At 40.0% G+C, this 22,460-nt stretch overlaps 1 protein-coding gene across 1 annotated transcript in view; it reads right to left on the reverse strand.

Moving 5' to 3' along the window:
• LOC128893749 (fez family zinc finger protein erm-like) overlaps positions 1–22,460 on the reverse strand; it is a 317,960-nt gene that overhangs the window by 114,810 nt on the left and 180,690 nt on the right. The gene's annotated exons all lie outside the window — the stretch shown is intronic.

Here is a 22,460-nt window from a genome sequence, read left to right on the forward strand (position 1 = left end):
GGAGTGTCGCTTTCGCATATTCCACGGCACACTGACAACAACACTGAAGCGCACTCAGAAGAACTAGCAGCCGTTGGAGGATCTCTCGAGACCTTAGATGGCCTTCGTGATCCGAGGACAACTGTTGCCAAGTGGCGCCAAACTTTGGCTGTGGATTTTAGGTTACAAAGCCCTTAGCGTTAAGCGACCTTAACTCCGTTTCAGCTTGACAGACCCTCGTCGCAAGCGTTCACTCGATTATACTGGCCCGTCGACGAGCAGTCGTCGACCATGATTGTGTGACAGATCTGTCATCGTGGCAGGATAACGAGAAAAAATGATGGATGGCGCGATTCGGATCTTGACGACGATCCAGTTGCCAGATCGATAATGAAGAATGGTGGGTGGTCTAGGTGGGTGGTCAGCTAGGTGTGCTGTTCAGTTAATAATAATTGTCATAGGTTGTCACTGGTTCTACTAGATATACTGAAGGTAATCGTATAGAGTTTCGGAAGCATCCAGTTACTGATTTAGAAAATATTTGCAGTAAAATTATATGCCTGACGATATTATAAGAATTGTGTGCAATAGTAGCAGGATAGTATCGTAAATAATAATAATCTAAAATAGTAAACAGTCTAAATAGTATAAATCTAAAATATCCTAAAATAGTAATCATATGTGTATTCCCCTTGAAATTATGATTCGATAAAATAGAACATTGTATAAATAACACTTGTTGCTCTGTTGGCAACGTAGAACATTCTGTAGATAAGGTAGTTTGCTTTGTAGGTAATGCAGAACACTCGGTCGATAAATACTATGACCAACCACCATAACTATTTGAAATTGTTCAAGAGAAACAGCTGCCACCGGCAGTGGCAAGGGACACAAAATCAAGAATAGAAAAGGAAATATGGATGGAGGACAAAGACACTGGGTAGCATAATCCTATGCGTCGACATTGACCGTGCACAGTAATCGCGTAGAAGTGTTCGCGCTAATTCAAAGCGATGGTATGCACCTCGTGCTGAATTAACATATTCTAGATTATTCGGCCCGCGTTCGCGTTACTGCTCGGCCCGTTGAGTTAGTTAAATATGTAAATATAAGCGGTCCAGGTACACTGGACGTTCTCCACGGATACGAGATCGATGAATCACACGCAGAGAACTTGTGCTCAACTGCTCTTGTGCTCATTTTTTTCAAACAGTTAGGGTCCACTTCAACAGACTTGGCAGCTTCTGCGCATAATTAGACACAGTCAAATGAAATTACTGGAGGCGTTTGTAAATAGTTTCATTTGTCGAAGTTATAGAAAATTAAAAAAGGAATTGAATAATTGAGAATATTAGGTGGACTGGAAAGTAATGTCGTTTCTTTGACATTAAATTCGAACAAATTTTTTATAAATTTCTATTTTTAATTATTAATTGTATAATCGCTCCCGTTATCAATAACCTTTTGCCATCTAGTGTGGAAACGCCAATGCCAGATCGATAAAAATCAATGAGCTGATGAACGATAAACAAGTATTCAAAATTGCAAAAACGACATCATTTTCCGATTCACCTAATACAAGATTAGAGAATTTATAATATATTTACGAGTATTTTGACAAATTGAAGATGTGACATGGTTGAACTTAATTTAATACACCCCTGGTGATCTACGTTATGAAAAAAAGGCCCTGACGATAAATAAGTACATAGTCCGACCCCGAGAAGCTCCACGACCACGATCAGCCCAGCAGTCGAGGCGACGAAGAAATACTACCCCCTCCTCCGTTTTCGAATTAATGTTCACCCCGGAAGTTATTACCAAACGCGACCATTTCTTCCCACCATCGTAGTGCCTGCATCGAGATAGCATCGGGGAAAAAAGACGACGGAGAGAAACAAAAGCGTACAAAGACAAGGGGTTGATCACCGTCGTCCAGAATCGGGGGCAAGGGAAGAAAAAGATGGCGGTACAGGGTGGAAGGAGGCGAGCGAGGCAACCGAGTTTATTCAGCGCGCGAATGAAGCCCAGATATTAATTTTCCTGATGTATATGGATGAGTTCCGACTGGGCCACGCTGTGGTAGCAAGAGGGTGGGTTCGGGGGAGGGTTAGCCATCGAGAGGAAGGAGCGGAGAAACGGGCAGAAGCACCAGTAGCCAGGATGGCGATGACGGTGGTGGTGGTGGTGGTGGTGGACCCAGGTCGGAGGAAAGTACATAGATGTACCGAAGGGAGGTGCTCGTAGAGAATGGCGAAGGGCGGTTAAATTGCTATCGATCCCCCAAGCTTCGCAAATATCGTTTACCTTAGCCATGCAACCCTTCTAAAATCCCATCCACGCTCTCGGCGCTCCGCCATCGGTGCATTTCCGCGATCCGCGTTTCTGGATTCGACTGCGATTACGTTCCTCGTACGACTGCGAGCGTTTTTGCGTGATGTTGACGCCACCGCAAATTGCGCTTCAACCCCTGCGTCTGGGGAATTTTTCACCCCCCCCCCCCCCTCCCCCCCCCGTGGACCTGAGATACACTTCCATGAGCGGTGGATTTTAACGGAACTGTTTAGTAGGGAACCAGTTTCTTAAGATATTAAATTTTCAACTGGTCTATGTTTTAGTAGCGTTTTAAGAGAAAATTAAAGGGGAAGCAAGAAGGTTTCTGGATTATTTATATAGGAAAATGTTCATAAGGGTTCGCAAGATATGAATAAATATATGTATGTAGAGGTTTCGTTTAGAATTGGTATATGTAATGTACAACAATTTCATATTAAATATAATTTGAAAAATGAAATGTCTCAACTGGTTCCTGTTTCAATATTTTCTGAAGAAATATTAATCAACAGCAAATGTGAAAGGAAGCAATAAGTATTCTGAATTATTTCTAACCTAAAATATTCCTACAACTTGCTAGCAAGATGTATGTATATATATATAGATACTGAGTTTAAAAGTATTATATCTGTACATGATATTTAATATATTACGTATGTAAATTTTAACATTATGTCTGTACCGCAAAATAATGAAACGATTACCATACAATAATAAAATACCACGCCCTTAAAATGATACCAAAGTTCTATAAACACCTTCTTTTCACTATTAAAACAGTTCTCACACAATTTTGTTAAAACATTAAATCTCTTTTTCTACCGAAATTATTCAGATTAATGTGTGTCCCAAAATTATCACTGAAATACAATCCCGTGCACAATCACGAAACGATTCGATTGTTGGTAAAAGGTACTCAACATAAAAAAAGGAATTGCAAATAATTGGAAGTAATGTTCCAAGCGCAGGACTCGAAGTATCCGGAACTAAATAAATGGAGTAGCGGAGTTCACTCGTACCAAATGAAGCCCCGCGATGGATGGACGAATAAAAATAGGTATTTACGAGGCACGATGAGATTCAACTTTTTTTCCACCCCCAAACCCCACACCGTGCAACCCATCGAACACCGGAGTACATGGAAAATTCCAGGGGTGGAACGTGCAAACAAAAATTTTAATCAAATTGAAATTAATGGTGGTAGACGTGTTCGAACCCGGTTACGCTCTCCGAAAACATTTTCGAAACCGCTTTCGAGAGCGCCTCCTGCTCGCCCATGAGGGGAGGAGGAGGAGGAGGAGGAGGAGGAGGAGGAGGAGGAGGGGGATCGATCGCTTCCCAATATTCGGGTTTCGCAAATTTTGTTTACCTTTCGGCAGCTGCGCTGTCAGGATTCTATCCTGTCAGATATGTGTTATCAGTCGGATAAAGGCTCGAACTCTATGTGCTGACAATTACGACCGATGGTATCCGTTTGGAGGGATTTTTTGCCGATCCCCCCGACCCCAACCCCGCCCGCCCATCCTTTCTTTTTTTGCCAGTTGAGCAATTCGACAGTGTAAACTGTTTTCAATTTCCTCGTACACGCGGTAAATTTATCTTCGCCGCCAGCGGCGCGAGCCTCCGCTAACAGTCAATTGCAGCTCTGTTAATATTGACAATCGCGCTGTCACCAGGAATTATAGGACACTTTATCCAATCATGCGTCCGAGGGGGTGGGGGGGGTGGAGGGGGTGTAGGGGGCAGTAGAGGTTCGGCTGACGCGGGGAGACTCGTCGATTGATGCATTCTTTTTTATCACCTTTTTATTAATTCGCCGTTATTTTTCTCAGTTCTGGAAAAACAAGCCGGTAGTTATGATTGCCGCGAGGTGGAATAATATTTGCACCGCTACGGAGTTTTAGTAAGCTTTGAGTGCGCGATATTAAAAATTCGTATTCGCTCGGGGAACGTTGTGTGTCGATTAGTTAATGGAGACAAGGGAAGCGGATCGATGAGTCGCATTTTCGAGTGTGGCACTGGATGTTTCGTTTCAATTGCTGACAACAGACGTAACCGAATGTGTAAACAAATATTACGTTCCGGGGTAAAAGTGGGGAGGGTTTTAATTAGTTCGAAAAAAATTCATTCGTGCAAATTCATTTACACCATTTTGATAAAACAGGCGAACAGAGCGAACCTTGACATTCTGTATTTATTAAAGTTATTGGAAATCGACAAAATGATGACTTCAACTGCCTTCAATTTAGTGTGAACTGTAATATGTTGGAAGATGATTAAAATCCACGGTCTGGTATTTGGAGAATAATTGAATACGTGGTGAAAGAACCCAACGATTTCTACTTGTTTTAAAAACATATTGACTTAAGATTCATAACTGAAGTCAAGTAAATTTTTGTATTTTTACTGCATAACATTCGGAATATTATTGAAGAGAGAAATATAAATCTTGTACATGATTTCATTAAAAAATAATGATGCGATGATAGGAATTAATTTGAATATTGCAAAGAGGTCCAACAACAGTTGTTAAAAATCTCCCCCGAAAAAACAATCGATACTCGATGACGCCCGTGTATCGAATACCTTTCGTCGGTCAAATTTAAAATCCTGTATCTCTATGATCCTGGGAAAAATAAACGCGCGCGGCGGATGCTTGCAAAGCAAATAAAATATGCGAGCCAGGGAGTACACAATTTACATTGCTGTTTCGTTTGATCGTTACATAGAAACCGGAACGGTAGCGGAAGATATTCAGAATCACCGGGGCTGTGGTCGGTTCAGGATTTTGCGAAAAATATCGTGTTTCAGCGCATGGTGAACGAGGCTCGCGGCGATCCTACAGCGGGAGCGCAAATAGCGTAAACGTTTTGGTTTATCAAACAGTAAGGATGAAATAGCTGTTCCGTGAAACAAAACCGTTCTGTCAGCGGTGCGGTCATGTTTCTTGCGACCTTCGCGGTATTTTTATTATGCGAACCATGGATAATACTGGGCGAGGCATTTTATACTCTATTGTTAACGTTGTTAATAGCATAAGAGTGTATATTGAAATGTGTAGTTTAGAGTGGAATAATAATTATATATGTGTCTTATCCTTAAAAATATGTAAAACACTCTGTCGATAGGAAAGATTGATGTATTGGCAACGTAGACACTCAATAGATAGCATAGTTCGCTCTGTAGATAACGTAGAACAGTCAGTGGATAAGATAGATCGTCCTCCTGGTAACGTGGAACGGTCTGTTGATAAATACTTTGATCAAGCACCGTTAGTATATTCACAGATTCTTGATCAATTCTCAGGCATCAAAAATCTTTTGCATTAGAATCATTCCTATGTATAATATATTTTACTAAGAATTTGCCCACAGGTTTAAATAGCTACTATCCAGGATCTCAGTCGACACCTGATCCAAGCCTAAAAATTCTTTTCTACTAAAAACCCCAGTTATGGTAGGCACGATCAAACTACTGCCCAGTTCAATGTACGAATAGTCACAAATAAACCCCAACAATGTATCCCATCTCTTCATCAATTCCCCTACAATACCAAACTATTCAGAGTTCGAAACTTCAAGTTGATTTTACAAATCTAAACACCTCTTCCCAAGTACCTTGATACCTAATCCAAGTCTCAAACTCCTTTCACTCTACTAACGCTAAAGAGAGCTAAGTTTACGTCTGCATCGTCTTCAGGGTTCCCGAAACGATCTCTCGAAATGACGGAAACAATGCAGCCGGTAACGGGGAGTTGTTGAAGGTCGATTTCTTCAAGTATGCGAATTGTATTAAGTGTCCACCCGCCACATGTACACTGTATCACAGCCGTCGTGAGTGGTATTACGAAACTTAAGCCGTAGCGCGCAAATGTCGCGAGCTGCGGCTGGCATCCTCCCTTTGTGCGCCATAAGCCTGGCCCATTATCTCGGCCACCCTGGAACTTACACTGGAGGCCCACCTTCGTCGACCCACAGCCACCATTCAACGTCCCCGCGAATCCTCCGAGGAATCCTTCTCCAGTATTTCGTTGATCCTCCGAGTGGCCTTTGTTCGCCAACGTCTTCGTGGGGAAATATTTCCCTTGCAGCGCGGAATAATTAAAAAGGGAGGGAGAGAAGACATGGCTGACGGAGTTTCCAAGTGGACAGGGATGGGTAAAACTACTGGGGAAACATTTAGTGTGAGAAGTGAGAGGTGCGCGAATGTGGTAGCTCATTCTTTCATTAAGAATGAAAAGTGGAATCATAGATATCTGGACATTTTGTGTCAACATTGTAGCGCATTTCTTCTGAGTCCAAATGACACAGTGTTGTTTATAAGATTCATTTAGAAAGTGAATGGTATTGTTGTTTCCTGCGTCAAGGGCCTATGGCGTCCAGGCTTGCACCCGGAAGCCTTGAATCGTAGAATAAAATAATTCAGAGTGAATAAAGAAAATTGAAACCTGCTATAAATTGTTCGTGAAATAAACGTACCTAGGTGAAATGAAAAGAGAAGCTTTGTGTAGCTTCGGACCTGTTAGTGATACAAGGATGCCAAGGACGTAGACAAGGCATGCTGGATTACTGTAAGAATATACGACATGGTTCAAGAATAGCCAGCTTTTCTTTCTAGGTCACGTGTTCTAGATCTGTCGAGGCATTCCTGTGGGTTATATTTAAATTTAGTTTTAGAAATCTTTAGATAACTAATTCTACTTGCATAACCTTCGTCTACGCCTTGCAGAAGATTTTACGTAGCTTTGAATTTCATTTTTTACATATCATACAATTTGTTCTGTTTCATTCAGAACAAGTATTCGGAATAAGCTAGGTAAGGTACTTTTTGTTCCTCGAGGTTTCTAATCTTATAATGTAACATTCATTCCTATGTCTAACCCTACGAGGGGACATCGTAAGTCTAGCAAATTTTGTTAGTCACATCACTGGAAACATAAATCCTTTATTAAACGTAAAAGCTTCAAGAAAGCTATAAGAATTTACAGCTTTAGAATGACAGCTTTCTATATATAAGTCGACGCTTCTAGAAAGCTTTAAGAATTTATAATCAATAATACCAAAAAAAACAAGACACGTTTCCAAAATTAGACTATTTTACGTAATGCGATTCCTGATCGCACATTTTGCAACGAGATAGCGCAGACTGTAAAGGGCTAAAGAAATTATTACGATTATACTTTGTTCCACAAAAAAAAGTCTCTTTTCGTCATCCTTTTCTCAACATTCTGCGCGTCCTAGGAAAATATATCGCACCCACACCGATTCGAGTAATCGTCTCTTCCTGCTGGCAGCCGGAGATGACGGGTGATCGAATGGTGGCACTCTAACGGTGTCGGCATTAGTTACCAGGACGATCCTAGCGTACATAAAGACGGCCTAATCGGCGCCGATGAGACTGGCGGTGGTAACCACGCTCGCGGCCCAATAATCATACCATTATAATTAATGCGTTGCAATTAAGGCGGCAATATAGGGCGGCCGACAATCGAGCCGTGATTGTCGATTAAACGTTTTCGCAGCGGGGCGACGCGTTTATCGGCGCGATGCACGTTCCTCGTTTCGTGAGCAAGGCTGCTCGTTACACGGGGAATGAGAGAGGGAGAGATAAAAGTTGCACGATTTTCCATTCGATCATAATTTAATTTAAAAAATTGAGAGTTAACGTGTAGTAACCATCTAAACGTCTGAGAGATTATTTCAAGGGAGTTTTTAGTTCTTGCCTAGTCCAAAGACACTTTAATTTATTATCAATACGTGATAATGTGTGAGTTTATTAAAGATGCAAGCACTGGTGTCTGTTCGTGTGTTATCTAAAGGGTTATTATAATAAGTTCAAGTTCATATATTTTAAAGAGCTTTTAGTCTATTAGATTGACTATTGCATTCAATATTCATACGTAGGTACATGGGTTTTATACATGCTTGTTTGATACTAACAATAAAATTATGTTTATGTGATTCAAATTATGTTTAAATAATATTTCACCATTACACAATTACATTGGTTATTCTTTCTCTTAAAAACGAACAAATTCAGCTTATTCTTAGCATATTTCTCATATCATAATTACCTATTACAAGCATAATAAATAATATTTGTACTCGTTATTCAAGCTTAATCAAGTAATCAACTATCTGAAGTGAGGAGGTTAAAGATTCCTGTCGAATTCCATTTTGGAAAAATTACAGACTATTCAATTAGTCTTTCAACTAACGCTTTCAAATTACGCGTATAAGTATACGCCATTGGAAAATTCACCCTCCACGGTTCTGGGGAAGTCCTGTTTGGAAGTTGCTCGACGGGCCCTGAAGAGCAGAAGGAACTCGTATAATTACAAACGTTGCTCGTTTTTCGCAGAATTCGTGGGCTGGAAGTTTTCTTGCCAAGTCGCGGTCGAAAAAGAATTAACAAAAATTCCGCGAGGTACAATTACAGTTTCGTTACGCAGAATTAATGAAAGCAATATTTTCCTCTCGAATATGGTGTTCGGTCACTAATTACCAAAATTTTTTACTGGAATAAAACAGGGAAAGTTTCGATGTTTCTTTTTCAGGTTGAATTATTAAGGTTCGCAGGTAGTCGTTACTATTTTGAGTAAAAGGTGTGATATTTAGTTCCGTTCTTGATTGATTTAAAACATTGTTAAAGGGTATTATAACTGTTTTTGATTTCGAACAAATTTTGATTGATAATGAACTATGACTATTATTATTTTTCCCATTTCAATGGAATTAAGAGCAGCTTTATTGTTTGGAACTTGTTGCAAATGCTGAAAAGTGTTTTCAATTGTTCCTGGTATTTCTTATCGAAAGTAGTGAAACATTTTCTTCCTTCATTTCTGTTACGCCACTCGTTTACAAGAGAAGTACTGAATATTTATAATGAATATACCCTCCAGTCATTTCCCTCGGCTTGACCTACATCCGTCATTTCAAAAGGAAAAAGGAACTGAGCGGTCGCATTTAGAAAACGAATTAATTTGAATGATCCGAAGTTTTCCAAATGAAATGATATTGAAATAAGTATTAACAAATTGTCCCTTAAAATTTCAGCCAGCTAGAAGTCTAAACAAAGAAAAAAAGTATTTAGATAAAAGAAGTGCCCATAGGTGTAAAAATTAAACGCATCAATAGATTTAGAAAAAATAATTTCAAATAAACATATATAAGAATCACGATATTCAAATAATTTTCATTTCCATATTTCTCAAAAACTTCTATTAATCCTTATGTACTTATGAGTTCGCTTGTAATCGTAGCAACAAAAAGAATGCAATATCTCCGAAATAAACAACGAGAAGGACTCCGATAATTAAGGGGTCCAGCAAACAGATCCTCGTCGAGGAGTTAAGGTCTTTAAAAGACTGGTAAGTAACGCGCAGGTAAAAAAAATAAAAGAAAGCGGGGACGGGAAATAAATTGGATTACAAGGTTCTCGACGAACGGGCGCGACAAAGAACGGTACAAAGGAGACTGAAGGTAAATAATAGAGCCGAAAAAAGAAGAGGGAACGAAACGAAATACCCCGGGAACTCGAGAAGGCCGAGCGCATGTGCGCGTACGTTTAAACAGGGGAACGAATGTGTGCGGAGCGAGGCGGACAGAGAAAAAGAATAACCGTAACGAACTTCGTGCAATAAGAATCGCAAGTAACCGGGGGCTCGCTGGTATTATTTCGGTAGCGAAGTCAATTTGCAATCAGCGGTGCAGCCGTTCTCTCCTCGTTTCCGTCGGGAACGGGTATAGTTCGTATTTACTATAATGCGATAAGAGGCGAGCGGTATCGTACATTTAAATGAGACCAGCCCGCATTTTACGTCCCCGTCGCTTCTTTACCCGTTTCCCTTTCTTTTTCTTGTTTTCTTTTTTATTATTATTATTATTATTATTATCGCCTCCTCCTCTCGTCGGCGCTATTTCTTAATCTGACGCGAGCTTGCAGACCTCCCTTGGCCGGGGAGGAAGCCGTCAGGCGTGAGTTTGCGGATCGTTAGGCTTACGAACCAATTTCTTAACTATCTAGTGTAAATAGAGAGGAGGAATACCGTGATCTCATTTTTAATTGCAATTTGCCTGTGCAGGTTGTTTATATAGTTTGTTCCGCGCAGGAATTTTCTTTATTTACGTTTGTAAGTAGAGATTGAATTTTCCATAGGAGTACATGTGGAGATACTTCAATTATTTCTCTTTACACAAATATTATTTTTATAGATTCTTCAATTTTTGTTTTCATCTGAGGATATGCATGGAGTCCATTTATTTTTTATTTTTGTGTAAATCTGTATGTATAAGAAGTTTGTTAAGCGTTACTTATTATCTAGAATAAGGAATATCTAGAATTTTTTCTATCATTATATGTATATAAAGGTACATTTTTCCTTTCATTACCGTTAATAGGTCATTTTGTTATAATTATTTTAGTAGCAATTTATAACCTCTACGTATAATGTATTAATACCATTACAATTCTTATTTAAATATCACCCCATGTGAACACATCTCCTATTTGTTATTCCTGTTGTCACCGTTACGAAAAAAAGATGCAGGAGACCTTGAACTCCTCCAAGAACGTTCGTAAAAGAATGGAATCGTAAAATGTAGGGGTAAATTGAAACGGGCTGGGGAAAGTAAATCGTCGGTATAGGAAACGATGCTTAGAAATGGCCGCATGCATGGCAAATATAACCGACAGGTCGTAAACGTGTTCATTTAACGACGGTAGAAATTCCGGGGGCGATGAATATAAAGAGAAACGAAATGTAAAGTAGCGAAAGGTAAAAAGAGTCAGACATTCCGCCTCTCAAACATCTAAATTCGGCCCTGTCGTAATGTCTTTTTAACTTATCCTTTCCCTAAAAACAGAAAAAACTTCATCTTCGATCGCACAATTTTACACTCGTGCTCCCTGTTTCCGCTGAAGCGACAAAAGACGAAACAATCGCCTCGAGGGGGTGTTCAGGGGCTAATTAGAGTTAGGGAAGCGTGGAAGGCGCAGAGGGCGGCTGCGAGTCACGGATCAAGCCTTTATCGTCGGGCGACGTGGCCGGCAAAGGGAGGACAGTAAGGGATGCGTGCTCCCTGAGAGTTGGAGTGGTCAATTTGTCTGAGGTCACTCATCCGTTTTCTCCAAATAACAACGCCGACAGATCCCCGTGCTCATCGAAGCGGATGACACCAAGAATATACTTTTACAGAATATATGAGACGGGGGAGGGGACGCATAGTGTACGCATAATATTTATTTACTATGTGCATCGTGAGCATATAAGGTATCCTCTGCATTAGTGGCTTCAAGGGGTTGATATTTTGGGGGTGTCTTTACAAAGAAATTATATTTGGTACCTTTGGCTTCTCTTTTAGTATTCCATATTTGAATTCTGTTGAATGTTCATTTCTGAACAGTGTGTTTATTCGTATAGTGTATATACTTACTATATACTATTATTTTATTATTATATATATTATTATATATATATATATTATTATATATATATATATATATTATTATATATATATATATATATATATATATATATATATATATATTATTTATTGATAAATATTTTATCATATTATATATAACGTTGTATTCCAATTCAAATTACTTTATATACTATAGTGAAGAGGTGACCAAGAAAATTGTCAACATACATATATTGATAATTAAATTTTCCACAGATATTAAAATTGTAAAATTTTCAATATGTATAACAAAATCTGTAAATACTCAACGATATCAATACCGTTCCTCATTCCTCCCCAAAATCACCCTTGGGGAGGTTAACAGCCTCTCAAAAAATAATCCCCAACGGTTCCCAGCTCCCGAATCGTCCACAAAAGTACCAAGTCGCGAGGCAATTAAAGCTCCGAAACGTAGTAAGTCAATAATTCCAGCAAAGAGTTCGACCGAAAGCTCGTTTGCCTACTCTATGACCAACAAACGAGCTTCCCCGCGATCGCGAAAATTACAACGAGCTTGACAGCTTCGTGTGGGCGTTTTTCTTCGACACGGAATCGTCTTCCGACGGGGGTAACGAACCCCCTCCCTCCCTTTAGTCGCAAAAACCCGGACCACAATACCCCCAATCGCAGGAACATCTCATTATGGCAACGTAAAAACGCAATTTCATTCGTTTCGCGCTGGTACACTTTCTCTCTCTCGGCCAACAGCTGCGAGGAACGATGTTTCCGAGGGGTTCCTCGCTGTACCTATGGATGGAACATTAATTAAATCGGCTGGTTGATGGCCGAGTGGTGGGGAACGGACGCGGGACGAGGGAGGGGATTGGAACCGCACGGCATCCCTTTGACAGCGGTCCGCTTCTATCGCAAATTAAAGTCCCGTCCGCGCGTGGTCGGACGAAAATAATTTCGCGCGTATAAGTTTCGCGCATCGCGGCCCTCTGTGCATGATTCCCGCTCCAATCCATTCCGCCGGCATACCACGGCGAATTATCATTCTTTGACGGATTCCTGCGCGATGCATCGATACTGATAGAGGAGGCCAAAGATAGGAAAGTAGCGGATGATTGGTGCTTTGGAGGCTGCATTGGGCAGTCTGCGAATTAGGGACATTTAGGGAAAGTGGTAATTCTGTGCTTAAGGGTCTTTTTTTTTTATCGTTTTAATGGTTTGGGTAGGAGTGGATGGAATGATTCGTTGCGTTTCTCTTTTTTTGGAAATTCTGGAACTTTTTTTTGGTGGTAAGAGTATATGTAGGTATTCTACAATTTTTTTTATGTATAGTACTGTCAGATTGTCCTATTTCATATTTTATATACGGGGAAATACATATGCAGTTTCTTTTATTTTTATTTACCTATAATGCTGTTAATTAATTTAATTCTATTTTTAATATACATATACAGAAACGCCTTTAGAGTTTCTTTAACTTTTCATTTTATATATTATACCACTACCAGTCTCTTCGATATTAAATTTTATATACTTAGAAATACATGTACAGCGTCTTTCGTTACTTTTTACATATAACACTACCAGTTAATTCAATTCTATTTTTAATATATACAGAAATACCTTTAGAGTTTCTTTAATTTTTCTTTCTATATACATTATAGTATTATACACATGTATTATACCACTACCAGTTTCTCCAATATTAGTTTTTACATATGTATGTAGTAACACACGTGAAGTTCCCTCAATCTTTATTTTTTTTTTCATAAAGCTCTACCAGTTTCAGAAACCAGGCCTCGTTTTGACGACTATTTAAAAAATGTGATCAACAAAGGGATGTTGAAATTATATCAAGGTAATTCTACGAATCCTCTGTGGTTCTCATCCAACATTTCTTATTTCGACAATGAAACTACGCCGAATCAATCAATAACCCTATACAAAATAAGCTTCTCCCTGTGCCTTCGGACGCAATTTAACCGTGCCAGAAAACATTCTCAGCGCCGAAACGATGGTTTCTCGATGCAACAGTATCCCCTCCACATTTCGCGGTTCCAGTTCATATCCAGCGTTTAGCGCTTTTTTGCGTGCGTCGTGGCCAAACTCTCGGTCGTCCGCAACCCTGGTCGCCGGCACACTTAATCAACTCTCGTTACGGTCTAATGGCTTAATACCGCGGGTGGCTTTGTCCGAAGGGGGGGGGGAGAGGGGGAGAGGGGCCTAGCAGGATTTCTCGCCTGTAGGCTAATTCGAATTTAAACCCCGCCACTTGCCTGCTTCACGGCACTCTTCGTCGAGAGTTGCGCGACCGTAGTTTTCGTAAACGCTCCCGAGGCTGAACCGCTCCTGTAACTCTTGTTACCGTACCTTCAATTACGGACTATAACTTTCCGTTGACCGGCAAAATCACGCTTTTAGCTGAATGCGTCCATTACGTCGTAACGGGGAACGAGTTTAGCTCCACGGGGCTGAAGTATTCGCCGTGGAAAGTTCCGGCAACCGAGAGCCCTGGCCACGGGAAAATCCTTCCCTCGGCTTCGAGCGATCCTGAGGGATCGCCAGGCCGGGATTGTTTCGAGCTTTTAAGGGTTGACGTTGCGGTGAATTTATTGCGTTCGGAATTCAAATGCAATAAGAACGTCAATTGCGGTGGTCGCGCGGGGGATAGCTGGATCAATGTTTTATTTTGAACAACTGAGCAGGATAAGGGATGGCTACCTGTTGTCTGCGATAATTGACCCTTTGACCGCGATGGTATATACGCTCAGAGAAATGTTTGTAATCGTTGAATCAATTCTCAAAACATATCAGATTGTAGGGGATGATGAGACGAAACTTTTTTATCTGTATAGTTTATTCACAGGACGGTTAGTTTCGAAAATAAAAATCGAAAAGTTAAGAGTTCGTATCGAAAATTGAATTTTAGGAAAAAGGTCTTCGAAGACTTCAATTTTTATCTCTGAAACTGAACGTCCTATGAATAAACTGCAAATACAAAAAAAGTTTCGTTTTGTCATTCTCTATAAGGTGATATTTTTTTTAATTCGATTGTTCGACCGTTGCTCTTTTTGTTCGTTAAGACAACAGCAACAGGATCAGACCATTACGAGATCTCAGGAAAAAGGTCTTCTAAGGTTTTAATTTTTATTTTTGTAATTAAATTACTTATGGAGAAATTGTAAATATAAAGAAAATCCGTCTTATTATACGCTAATATTTTCTTAAAATTCACACCTCTACGGCTCCTAATGTAGGAGGGTTGGAGACAGTGAGGGTGAATTATAGAAATAAATTGGAGATAATGTTTGAATCCAGGTCGAGATTTATTGTAAACAAAAATACTAAGTGGAAAGAAATATTGTACGGAATGATAGTGGACTTCCAGTTTCATCCCTCAGAACATAATAGAAATCTCAGTGATCAAATGGGGGTGGGCTATGCAAATTAGAGAACATAAATGTCTCCAGTATATATTAGCACAGTACATTGTTTGAAGAGGCAAATAGAATAATGAAGATAAAATTTTTCTTAAAGTCATCGACTTTTCTTGTAACAATTTTGTACAATATAGTTTCGAGTAATGTAACAATGGTGTCTTTAACAAGCACTTACTTCTATTAATACATCAAACTCAACAACTGCGATAACATTGTTTCAACCCCTTCAACGACGAATTCTTTTTTGTAAATACAATTTATTTACTCTCACTTTACATCAAAAATTGAATGAACTTATTTTGAATGCTACACAAAACACACAAAGTATGCTGTATTTATGTACTTTAAATCGCGACAAGTGATCGATGAGTACAGCCCTCATAATTGTTTCCAACAAGTTTCCCCGAGAACTAATTGAGAAATATAAACAGAATAAGAAAAGTAGTACAGTCGAGTATAAACTGTATGATTGAAGATCTCAAAGAGACGTGAAAACTAAGGTAAAGTTAAATTCATTTAAGAAATCCACTTTGCTTTGGTCTCGAACTAACAATGGGTTCGGTAACATTGAAAAATTGTTAGGACCTCTTATGGAAGTGCTTTACCTTTACCCTTTTGTAAAAGTATTCGTTTCGTACGCAATCGACCATTTCATACGACTTCTGACCTGGTTTTACCTAATGCGAAAGTTTCTAGTACCCGGAATTAATTCAAATACCTGGAAATCGGTAATCTTGAAGAGATAGAATGAACTCTATCAGAGAAAAATTGTCAGTGATTAAATTTTTTAGTGATATTTACTACTTGATACTAATCACGAAACGTAATAATTGTTCCAATTTTTAATTGTGGTTCCAATCGTATGTCTGTATTTAAATCACATTAGTCAATGTTCTAAATAATAATGATATAAATTAATCGATCTCTAAATCGACATATTGCAAAAGCACCGGAAGTTTCATTGACCATTGAATACGAAATTTAAACCAAGTAAGTGTATAAATAAAGCAACAATTCTGGTAAGATAACAAAACCAAATTTGTTAACAAATATAGGTATTATGCAAAATTTTTAGACTTGTATACCTCGGTTTATCATGCTTAATTTTCGTGTAGTTGCGAAACGTACCCAAGACGATAACAAATTCACAAATTGGTCATCTTGGGGAATATAAAAGAGTACAGTTAAGGTTTGACCGTTTCAGCCTTAAGCTCCCATACAGATAAAACGTGAAGTGTACCTGACCAATATTTCCTCCAACAAGAGCACTAAACTTTGACGAAACGATTGTCGTAAACTTGTTTAACTCAAACACATAAACATAAATGCGATGTTTGTATCGTTTCAGGTTTCCTTGCTCGTGTTCCGAATACTTCAACAACGTGTAACAGAATTTCAGCCAACGCATTACCATGCCACTGATAGAAAAACGTGACATTTGTTTATTATCTTATTAACATTTTGCATATTGTATGCATATGGGATTCCACAAATGCACAGCTGTCAAATTGAATGCACTGCAACGCATATGTAGCTGGGAGGATTGCAGTATTCGAATGGCATTATAATTCATAATAAACATGTAGTAATAGCGGAATAACAACGTTACTGTTGTTTATCTACAAGTAATTGAAACGCGTTATTATTGTTCGTGATAATATTTGGAGTAATTAGTTGGTCGACAGTCAATGAGGTTTGCATTTTTGTTTCAAACCCGTATTCAGGTTATTCAGGCATCGACATCTCTCGCAATCAATCCAACAAATAACCAACAAATAAACAAATATCGACGATGATCGCAGCCCAGCTCCGAATGATAAGACACGAGTTAAAAATTCGACTGATCCTCTTCACGTCGTACCCGCAGCGTCCATAGCAGCGGAATTGTCCATCAAATTGCAACGATTCCGCCTCCTTCAGCGTTAAAATCCCCCACTGTATATCTCCGTTAGCGTCGAAATGCCGGGGCGTATGCAGATTCGCGGGTTTCGCTTTGATGCGACGGCGTGTCAGATAGGAGCCCGCACACGCTTAACACAAACGCAGCAAAGACGTGTGAACGATTCCGGCGAGGGGAAGGGGGACACGAGGGTGAGTTTGGACGTCGACGAAGCCTCGTCCCGTATTTGCCGCTCTGTCCCAGGAGACGGGGACCAGTTATAACCCGGAGGCGCGTCGGTGTAATCGGCAGGTCCACGTGTGCGTCTGCGGGCGCACATGTTGCCTGCATGCCCACGGGCCAAAACGGATGAGCTGCGATACATATTTTCGCTGGGTTCGCCGCGATATTGGCGCACCACACCGATGCTCACCTTTGGGACGCCCGTACCTCTCCATGGGGCTAGGATCGCGACGATATCGAATCGAGGGTGTGGTGGGGATTCTGGGGAGAGGATTGGCGAGGAGAGTCACAGAAGAGAGTCGAGGAACTTCTAGGGAACCTGAGAAAAGAGAGTGGAGAATTTTTATTAGGTTTGTAAAAGGGTCTTGTCCTAGGATTGTTGAATTTTTGAATAAGTTGAATACAGTTGCAGAGTGTTTTGGTGTTGTTATCAGTAGGATTGGTGAGAAAAGTCACAGGAAAGCGTTGATGAACTTCTTGGGGATCTGGGAAGAAGAAGTGGGATGCGTGGACTTCTTATTAGGTCTGTAAAAAAGTCTCCTTCTACGATAATTGAATTTTTAAATAAATTCGGTACAGTTGCAGAATGTTTTGGAATTGTTGTGAGTAGACAGCTTTGATTTAGTAATAGGTAGCTTAGCATTTACTATAATGCTGAGGATCAGAGCTGAATGAAGGTCATTCATGAAGATGTCTATCATGAATAGTGGCTTCTGAGAAATACAAGTGAGATGAAGCGAACCTAGATCTAAAAATCCAAGATGTTTTTAGATTGCTACGAATCGAGACCTGCAACTTAGGATTTGACGACTACAATCTCGCGTCGAGTGAATCCATTTGTCCTGAGTCCCTAGCATAATTCCGCGTTCTCGTTCCTCATAGGTGTGAAACCATGCGTTGATCATCGCATCAATCACACGTTAATTACATGTAATCCTTGATCTGCTTAGGTTGATGAATCCAAGCAACATCGGTTGTGGTGCGCCTGCTTTCGAATGCGGTTTGTCTGTGCCAGGTTCATGTGTTTAAGGTCAAATATTCGATATGAATTCGATTTTAAAATTAACGAAAAATTTATTCCAAACACCTTGAGAAGATGAATTTAAAAATTAAAAAAAAAATTGTGACAGGTACGAATAATAGTTTCGAATTCACACAGAGTGTCACAAAAGTATTTGCAAGTCGCCATTTATACTCTGATATTATATCCATTAATCAACCCCATATATGTACATCATACTGTTACTGTTTTATTGAAAAACGAAATTCTAAAGCTTCTTTCAAAAAAACCTATAAATTAAAAGTCCCCTCGGCAAGTCAAATTTTCCCAATATAAAAAAAGAAATATAAGGCATAAAAGATTCCCAATTTTGTCCACCCCGAACTGTTTAAATTGACCACCTCTCGGGCGAAACAATGCCGTGGAAATCAATAATTCGTGGGCGGGGAAGGCCGTCGGAATTATGTATATGGCGGCATTACGCGGGATACACATGTTTTGTTTCTATGTAATTAACAAGCACGTTGTGCTCAGCCGGGCAGCGAGCCATTCGATTCCTTTGAATGACTGACGGACGTTCAGGCTGACGTTGAACCAGGGGGAATTGAAGGAAAAGGGACGGGCAGTGGCGGTCCACGGACGAAAGGGTCCTTTTTACATGCAGCTCGTTATTTTCGGATTAATCTGCTGGCTGCGCGGTGGAATTCGAGAGAGGAAGAGAAAGAGAAAAGGGAAGAATTTGTTTCAGCGCGATGTGAAACAGGTCGAAGCGGAAAGGAGGAGGGGCGCCAGAGGGGAGGAGGGGGGGGGGGGAGGGAAACACGGATTCAGCCGTGTGTATAAACTTTAATTTACGGCGTGATGCCCCGAAAAATGTTTCGAGCTAATTTCGCGTCAGCTCTGTCTCTCCCCCTGCGCCGACCCTTACTTATCCATCTGGTCATATCTGCTTGGTGAAATTCAAAGGGGAGATATTTCAAATACTATTCTAAATAATAATAGATACAGTTCGAATAAAATAAAGATGTATTTCGAGTGTTTGAACACTTTAAATATTGATATTTTGTATACGTGTTGGGTGTTTTCAGTTGATAGTTAAAAATATTTTTAAATACGATGCTTCAGAAAGTATTTATACCTTAACCTAGTTTCAGATTGAATTAGACTATAATTACATTGTCTACTCTCCTTACAAGTATGTATTTTAAGTATCAGGTTCAAGTTTCGTTCAAGAATTCGTAAAGTTGAGCAGCAGTCGATAGGACAGGTCGCTTTGCAGGCAATGTAGCTGCTCATCCTGCGCTACATTGCCGACAGTTGTCGACAGAATGAACGACGTTACTGACGAAGCACTCCACCTTACCAATTGGGTAACTCCTAATTGAACTTATGTGCAATCTGATGTTATTGTATCTACAGTAACGAAACTATAAAAAAAAAGGTTTAAATAAATACACACTAAATTCATGCACCAGTCAATGGTTTTGAAAGTCCAAGTTTATCTATTAATAAAAATCAGTATTCAAACAAGGCTCGGAACACAAAATTGGCATCACGTCAATTTCCCTAATGTCGATAGCTTGCGAAATACATCAAGTTGAATGACTCGCAGGTGAGTCACGAAAAGCAGTCTGACAACTGGTTATTTTTCGACGCAGCTTCTGTTTCTGCGTATCTAAATTCAGTAATAGACGTCGTTCGACGTCGTTCACCGAAAGAATGTGCCGAGTCCACTGTTGACATCATCCACGAGGAAGGGTCCACAAGTTGACATATTTGCTCAAGACGTAACAAACGATAGAAGTTTTCTTAGCGTAACATTAATACGCTTCGAGCGGAGAGGCTATTTTCGTTGCTTGACAGAATTATAATGATTTTCGCGCGGCGATTAGAGATTGTCAAACAACGGGCATTATAAACACGCTCGACAAACGTCTTCTAACGTTCACTCTAGCTTCTTCGAGTTAATTTATTTCTTCGAGTTACATCATGGTTCTTAACCTTCTCGAGATGATGACACAGTTTAAAAGGAGCTTTATAAATATCTCAGAGGAAAGTAAGGTGAACTTCATAGTTATTGATAACTATATTAATATATTTCTCGTCAGTTTCCTTAAATGTACACATAATATATGTCACTAATAATTGTTATTTATAACTATAACAATAACTAATATTAATAATTACTACTATACTATAAACAATGCTAACAAATCCGATATAACGGATATACGCTCCAACAGATAAAAATAGTATTAATAATACCATATTACAAATACTAGTAACAATCGTAACAGAATTATATTATAGAAAATACCAATAATTACACATGCTCTCCTACTGAAGTATGATATAACCGAGCTCAAAATATTTATATTTAGGATACGATCCATTAGTCTATCATCATCTTCATTGATGCGCCCTATTTATTTCATTAATTTGCTCCTATTTGGTTTCCGTAATTGCAAACGAACGAAAACTCCAACTACGGGCGCTCTATTCCCTGTAAACTGGAAACTGGCGTACAAATCACCTGTTCGCGGATTTATTCACAGCGAAAGTGGCCTTTTAAGCTGCGGTTGCAGGTAGGCGAAACCGCAGCGACCACGTGCGAGGAACGATTCACGATCAGGGCGTAGGTATTTCGGACTCCCGGGCCCGCGAACAATGTCTGGTCACTGTGCATTCTCCTTGAATACACCGGGTTTAATTTCATGTAAACTCGTTCCCAGCGAGTCGCGATTTATTGCCCGATAAATCTTGAAGACTGCGCCGCCCGTGCCTCAAGTGCGGCGGAATTAGAAACAGTAACTGCCGCCATTGTTTGCTCCGAGGAAATCGCGTTACGACCCCGAACTTCTGCAACTTTTCATTCGTTAACTGATCACCTCTCGCAATTTGTCGCTACTGGGAAAGGATTTTTGAACTTCTCCGCTATCTCTGACGGGCTTACTCTGAAATGCCTGCAGAGTATAATAGTAAGGACAATAATGATAGAATAATAGGACTGTTACGGCGAATAGTTTACATGGTGTTACTTGCAACGGTCTGTGAAGTAGTTCTGGTTCTTGGATCTATGTATGTTTTACAAACAGTATGGGTAGACTGTAAATTAAGTAGAATTATTATTTTTAATCACTCATTTCTTCTACCTGCAGCGATTATAATTTTATTTAATGCGTGTCGGTTTATTTTCTCTTTAATCTATTTAAAATTGTAGCTTAAATAACAGTTTATCTCAAATACTTGGGTCCACTACTTTCATCAGTTGAGTATGTTTTATTACCTACACTACCTCTACAGTACTCTGCATTGCCAACAGAGTATCCTGCGTTACCTACACTACCCCCTATAATAATCTCCATTACCAACAGATTATTCTGTATTACCTACTCTATCGCTACAGTATCGTGCGTTGCCAATGAATAAATAATAAACGTCCCGAAACTTTTCTGTTTGCAAAAAGTCACAAGTTACCAAACTTATACATCGATTAATTCTCCAAACGCAAATCTCCAAACATCATTAAAAAAAAATACTACGAGGAGCCCTGGCACACCCGAAACTGTTAATTAGCAGGATTAGTAGCATCGACCGTAACTCTGAACCGTTTCAGTTTCGTTTTCGTCAACGTTTCAACTCTTAGACGAGCGAGCACGAAAAATCCGCGTGAAAAGAACGATCTTTAGCCAACAACGGGGGCGTCGAAAACGCAATCGAGATGCAAACACGGACCTGAAAGAGCGTTTTCGGCGTTAGCTGCGAGAGCAATGCGCGCCCAACGATAGGCTGTCCGCCCTTTGATCTTTTCCCGGTTGACCTGGAACCGAACGATTCGCGCTAAAAGCTATCCTTGAGCGTACGTTTCGGGCGTCTTTATCTGTCGGGGCCATGCCGGCACGCCGACACGGGCACGCATCCACCGTTAAATTGCGAGCTTTGTGTCGGCCCTTTATTATTTTCGACGTAACACCGTGGGGCAACGTTTGTGGCGCATGCACGAGCAAATCGATCGAACGCGCGCATCGGACGGGGGACCGGCAGCGGTTGAATCTGGTCCGTTTCGAGAGCCGTGGAATCCTACTTTAATTCGTGCGATGCGAGCCTGATGGCGATCCGTTTCCATTCTTTGTACCTGTTCTATCCAAAAGTCCGGGGGGGGGGGGGGG

Source organism: Hylaeus anthracinus, unplaced genomic scaffold, assembly GCF_026225885.1.
Source record: "Hylaeus anthracinus isolate JK02 unplaced genomic scaffold, UHH_iyHylAnth1.0_haploid 3, whole genome shotgun sequence".
In the NCBI taxonomy this organism is placed as follows: Eukaryota; Metazoa; Arthropoda; class Insecta; order Hymenoptera; family Colletidae; genus Hylaeus; species Hylaeus anthracinus.